Source organism: Pygoscelis adeliae, unplaced genomic scaffold (assembly GCF_000699105.1).
Source record: "Pygoscelis adeliae isolate BGI_AS28 unplaced genomic scaffold, ASM69910v1 Scaffold27, whole genome shotgun sequence".
Taxonomy (NCBI): domain Eukaryota; kingdom Metazoa; phylum Chordata; class Aves; order Sphenisciformes; family Spheniscidae; genus Pygoscelis; species Pygoscelis adeliae.
In genome coordinates this window covers 2,805,739-2,811,661 of record NW_008825410.1, presented here as the reverse complement: position 1 = coordinate 2,811,661, position 5,923 = coordinate 2,805,739, and positions in this window count along the sequence as shown.

The window sequence follows — 5,923 nt, the reverse complement described above, 5'->3', positions numbered from 1 at the left end:
CCGGGCCCCAGCCAGTCCTGCCTTCACAAAGTGCAAACAAGAAAAAAAAAAATCTCTTTCAACAAGTAAACAATCGGGTCTGTTGTAAAGCCTCCATAGTTACAGCTGTGTTGCCCAACCAGGCTCTGATGCACAGCGTTTTTGTGGGTAAAGCAGGAAGAATGAGTGGCTCAGTGGGAAGGTGGCCATACTGCATTCCCTCCTCCTGAAGCACTGGTGCAGTGGATTCGGTCTGCCCGTATTTGCAGAGCACCCAGCATGTTTTCATAGCAGTTCAGTAATAAATCCTTTTGCCAGGGTGTTAATGAGGTACACTGTCTTTGGAAGTGACACACTTCTCCCAGCTCCACTGCGTCTGCACTCTTTATTTGAGGTCGCAGAAGATTTCCCTATAAGTATCAAAGTTAAGCCTAGGAAATTCATTGTACTTACCAGTTCTTACGGGATTACCCGTCATGCCAGCTCTTTATTCCCCATAAATAATGCTAAAAAAGGCATGGCTCCCAGCATGATACAATGATTTAGGAGTCATTCTTATGATGAAAGTAATCACATTTTTAATGTATTTTGAGACTTGCTAAAATATGAGTAACACAAAGTCTTCTCCATTTTAGCACCCAAATATATTAAAATAGTTAAAGTTTTAGGAAGTGATACCTTATTCAAATTTTGTAATTGTGCTGCCAGTTCTGTTGCCTGGAGCACTTCATCTCAGATACCATTGGAAATTCTGGAATTTCTAAAAAAACACTGGGAATGCTGATCCGTCATGTGAACAGTCTGGATAAATTTGAAAAGAAACTGGTATTCACACTGGTAAATTGGTATTGTGCTGAAGCATGGACATTCTGTTAAATTTGTAAATTCTTCCATGTTCATGAATAACACTTGACCATATAAAATACCAGAACAGCAGGAAAATAACCAGCTTTTATACCTTCATATGCAATAGGCATAAGAGAATCATATTCTGAACCTTTATGTAAACCTGGACAATTGTGACCAGTTATAAAGAAATGTGTACTATAATAGCTCTACATATATCTGACATAAATAACTGATTTGTGGTAGAAATTAATCTTTTGTGCATACCTCAAATATGCCAATTTGATGCTTCTGGGTCATTTAATTAATGAGTTGGATTAATTGCAAGCTTACTTAAATTACCTTCCTTGATATATTATGCCTGCAGAATAAATTATTCATCTCACAAAACTTCTTAGCTAAAGAGTCTTGCCTCTTCCTAGCTACAGTATTTACATCAAAGCAGCAACCAAATACCACAGTATTTGTCTTAGTTAATTAAATGATAAGGAATAGACTCAAATATGCCAAAAAAAAGATATGTGGAGCTTACAATTTATCAAACTATAAGCTGTACAACTCCACGATTCAGAAAACAGACATGCATCTCCAGGAGGTATGTGTTATTGTAATATCACAAGAGGTCTGTGCTTTACAACTTTTGTGTGAGTTATTTTACTGTCTTTTCAGCAGAAGAAAAATGTTTGGTTTTGGAAACAAGAAAAACACTTTTGTGTGTGTGACTGAAGCATGTTAGCAAGCCCACTTTTATTCATGTATTAAGTGAATGCCTGGATCACATATGCGTGTGGAAGGTTTTAGTGTCTGATTTCTTCTGTCACCTGTTATAACAAAACTCAGTAAAACTTACTTTAATTTAGAAGTGACAAAAACACACACATTTGGTGGGACACTGGTTGCAATGGCTAATATAAATTTGTCTAACTTCACAGCTGCAGATACATGTTAAAAATTGCATTTCTTTTGTAACAGTTTCTCCTTATGTTGGAACATTTTATTTTCATCCTCAGTGCTCATGCCGTTTGGTACCTTTTTTCATTAAAAAATACATACAAGAGAATAGAAATTTTAGCTCTTACATGGGACCTTGATTCTGTATGTATTCATCAGTGGCCCCGTTTAATAATTTTTCATACAACCGTGCTTCTCCAGTGATTCTCAAAAGGAAAAAAAAAACCACACCAAACTCTTTAAATCATAAGATGTTTTCCTTACACCTCTAGCTCACCTACTTGTTAACATCAAGCCTCACTATTTATTCTGTAATGGCATTTGTTGTGCCCTGCTTTGAAGGAGAGAACATTTGTTTGTTTCTAAAACACAGTTCAAGGTAGTCCTAACATAAAAAACATACCTCAAAAATCCCTGAGTTGAAAGTGATTAAGGTCTTAGAAAATGTTTTTATAACATGTAGTCAGACTATCTAAATACAATAGGCCAAGTTCTACCTGAAATTTGAGTTGACTTGCACTTGCTAACAGCAAATTAATATGATTTTGTAATCCTCCCTCAGCAGTACCTACAATGGGTCTCTGAAATTACGAACTTTACACATTTTACCTAAATCACCTGCCTGCTGCAACCATGCCAACAAAGAAGTACTCTGGGAAACAGCAGTGCAAAGCGATGCGCAGTGCAGCTGCAGAGCAGATGGTGGGGGACAGAGCTGGCACAGCAGACTGTGGCAAAGGCAGAGGTAAGCCAGTCATTAAGTCAACCTCATATTCTTTGTGCAAGCACACGCTGAGGTGGAGGCAAATCATTTTGGTTTACAAGCACTATGACAGGTAAACACTGAGGCCCTGCCTTACTATCAGTACAATCAGCCATAGAACTCCCACTAGGTTCAGTGAAAGCAGGTGCATACCCTGATCAAATAAAACAATCGGCATGGTCACCTTTCAGATGGAGGTGCCTCCTATTTTCACATTTGATCCATTTAATGTTCACGATAATTGAATGAGTTACTCTGTCAGATAGGTTTTGTACAGCAGATCTAGTGTCAAAGCAGAACTGTTGGACATACATATCAGAGGTTGCATATCCGTTAGCAGGAGGACTACTCCTTTACCACATTGTTGACCAAATACAGACATTTACAATTAAACACATTTGTAGCTTTCTTAAGAAACATAAAGTAGCATGGTCATTGTATTGGTGCTAGGAAAACATCAGTCAGATAACATTATGTTTTTACAAGCTTGTTCAGGGAATCTTACATGGTTCATGTGGGAGTCTTCCATTCCAATATGTATTTTTTGTTGAAGGGAATAAATTAGAGTTGGATAGTCTCATTATTAAGCGGTATTGCTGATAGTTATGACACCTGAGAACACACAATACCTGAGCTCCTTAGTTGTTGGAAGAGGTTGTATCATCAGTTTAGGCCTGTGACACTTTGTAATTTTTGCATCTTATTTACACACGTGATTTACCAGCTGCATGTTATGATCTGACAGCCCTCTGATTGTGGCTTCAGTGGACTACGACAGAATTTAAATTTCCTGACTAGAAATTTGTGACTTTATCACACATGGTCTTTAGGCTTCATCTTTTGGCTTCGCAGTCCACTAAAGCGCCACGATGAGAGTCACCAGGCATATCTTCACTGAACAGTGAATAAAGGAAACAGAAGGGGTAGGGAGAAGGTGGAGTTGCATTGTTAGAGAAAATGCTGTAGGTGAAGAGGCCTTTGTCCTTGTTTACAGAAAAACACAACTAAAAATTAGGTCTGATATTTGAAGCTGGTTCAGTACAGTTTTTTATTAACATTTCCAATAATCAATATATTTATATATAAAAATAAGCCTGGGCCAAAACACCAGTCATTCTTATTTTGGAGAATCTCTGATCTATATTTTTTACCTTGTTAATCTGGTTCACTTCACATATCCTGCTGTTGAAAGCAGTTTACACTTGTTTAATTTATGTGAATTCAATGACTGTTAGAAAGTTAACAAATCTTTAAAGCGGTTATTAGCCTGACTCTTGGGCACTATCTTAACATTCTTAGGCAACTGAACATTATTGGTCAGTTCTGAGAGTTAAGCAAGCAAGATTAATGCCTTTCTGTAACTGAAAGTTTATTTGGCTAACCAAGTTGTGAATTCCAGTCAGCTCGCCCTGCATAAATGATAAAATAGGAATTTAAATAGCTGAAGTAGGAAATCATAATGTATGGATTTTTTTTCCCTAGGAGAGAAAGTCCTGTTCTTCTTCTAATGTTGAGAGAATATGGAAATATTATTCCCTGGGATATTTTATCCAGTAGTAATTTCCACAGTACTCTATTATAGTTTGTCAGTCTGATTTTCATGACTTTCATTGTCATGAATTAGGTTTTTAACTAAAATCCATTAGAATTACATGGATATAAGTCTCTAAGTGAGAGGAAATTAGGCCCATCAATTCTTAGCATTAACTCAAGAACCCATTTAATTATGGGATTTGGGAAGTTTGTAATTATCTTCTAAATGGGATATTTACTGATTAAGAAATTAACTATCATAGTGTCATGCGTGTGTGAAATTTTACTGACACCTAACAGCTAGTTCTGTGACAGTGGCCTCCATCAGCCAAGAGGAATTGGCACAGAAAAGGTGATTTCTTTTTCCCTCAGGGGCCTCCGGGCCTTTGTAGTTGCTGGGAAAAACTTCCATTTGTACAGGCTTTGCGTAAATCACTTTCTTTTGCTAACTTAAGACATTATTTCCTCTTTAATTAATTCTTAATTTCATTTTCATTTTCTGTTTTTCTCCATAACATGCTTTTCCTCTAGTGAAATAGCAAAGTCTGAGAACTTTAACTGAAACATTTGCTTACTTCAAATATGGAATATGCAGACATTTGTCATTCCCTACCATAGATGGAGTCTTCTTCTTTTGACATATTCATTTCCTTTTTGAGTGAAGGTTGAGGACATTGTATTGTAAATACAGAAATGCACATTACGGGTACTGCTCAACAAATTATTTCAGACTTTTCCATGAAATGTAGTATCTTTTAGGAGGAGTGGAAAATCCTTAAAAATTTCAGATTGTAGTTTTAGTTTTACTTTGGCAGGAATATGGGTGTGGAAGTCTGCTGCTAGAAGTCCTAATATTTTTTGTCTTGGTACTGGTCAGTAATACTGTGCAAATAATGTTTTCTTTTGGCATTTTTTCTGCTTTGGGCGTATCTGGTCTTTGCTGGAAAATTCTAGCGAGGAAAGAATGTATACTAAATGAAATGCGTTAAAAAGATCAGCAAGGCTGAGATCTAAGTTAATTCAGAAAGATTTTAGGTTTTGCATTTAAAAAAGCAGAATGGTTCCAAATGCAGAACAAGGAATCTGTTTGTCCACACGCAGGTGTTACACACCAATGAAAAAAGACTTGCCAGGAATGTGTAAGCCTGTGCCATCCATCGCACCACCACAAACGGAACCGACTTCAGGGGTAACTGAAAGAAAAAGCACATCATGAACATGTAATACAAATTTGCTATTAGCTATTAGCCTCCCAAGACACACATGTAGTAGCCGATATTAAGTAATCCCAGAATATTGCTTTGTATCGAATGCTGAGGTATAGAAATGGTATTAGCATTTAATTCCCACGTGCCGTATTCCCCATTGTGATTTTAACACCTATTTCAACTCCTCTGGCATGAGGAGTGCATATTAAGTAATTTAAACGGGGGCTACACATCCTTTGTTGTCACCCTTACGTGGTCTGCGACACACGCTCAAAAAGCTTGTTCGTGTATTTCCAAGCTTTAGATCCGTGCTATAGGAAGCTTGCAATTTAGTGAGCCGCACGTAGGAGCAAGAAAACACTTAGAAAATCAAAACTGTCAAAATTAGCATTGTAGCCAGAGAAACTGGGTTTGCGAGACAGCAGAAGGCAGCAGTCTTGCAAAAGTCAAGTATTGTCTGTTCACACCTTTGTGTGAAAGCAACAGCAAATTCCAGGCGTCTTTCCACTGCAGTTCTTTTGTGGGAAGAGAAAGCCCCCCGCCCTTCTGTCTGCAGGAGCGAGTAGGGGTGTGGAGGGGGGTGTGCCCGCCGGTGCCTCCGTCCTCCCCCCCTCGGCGGCTGCGGCCCGGTCCGCGGCCAGCC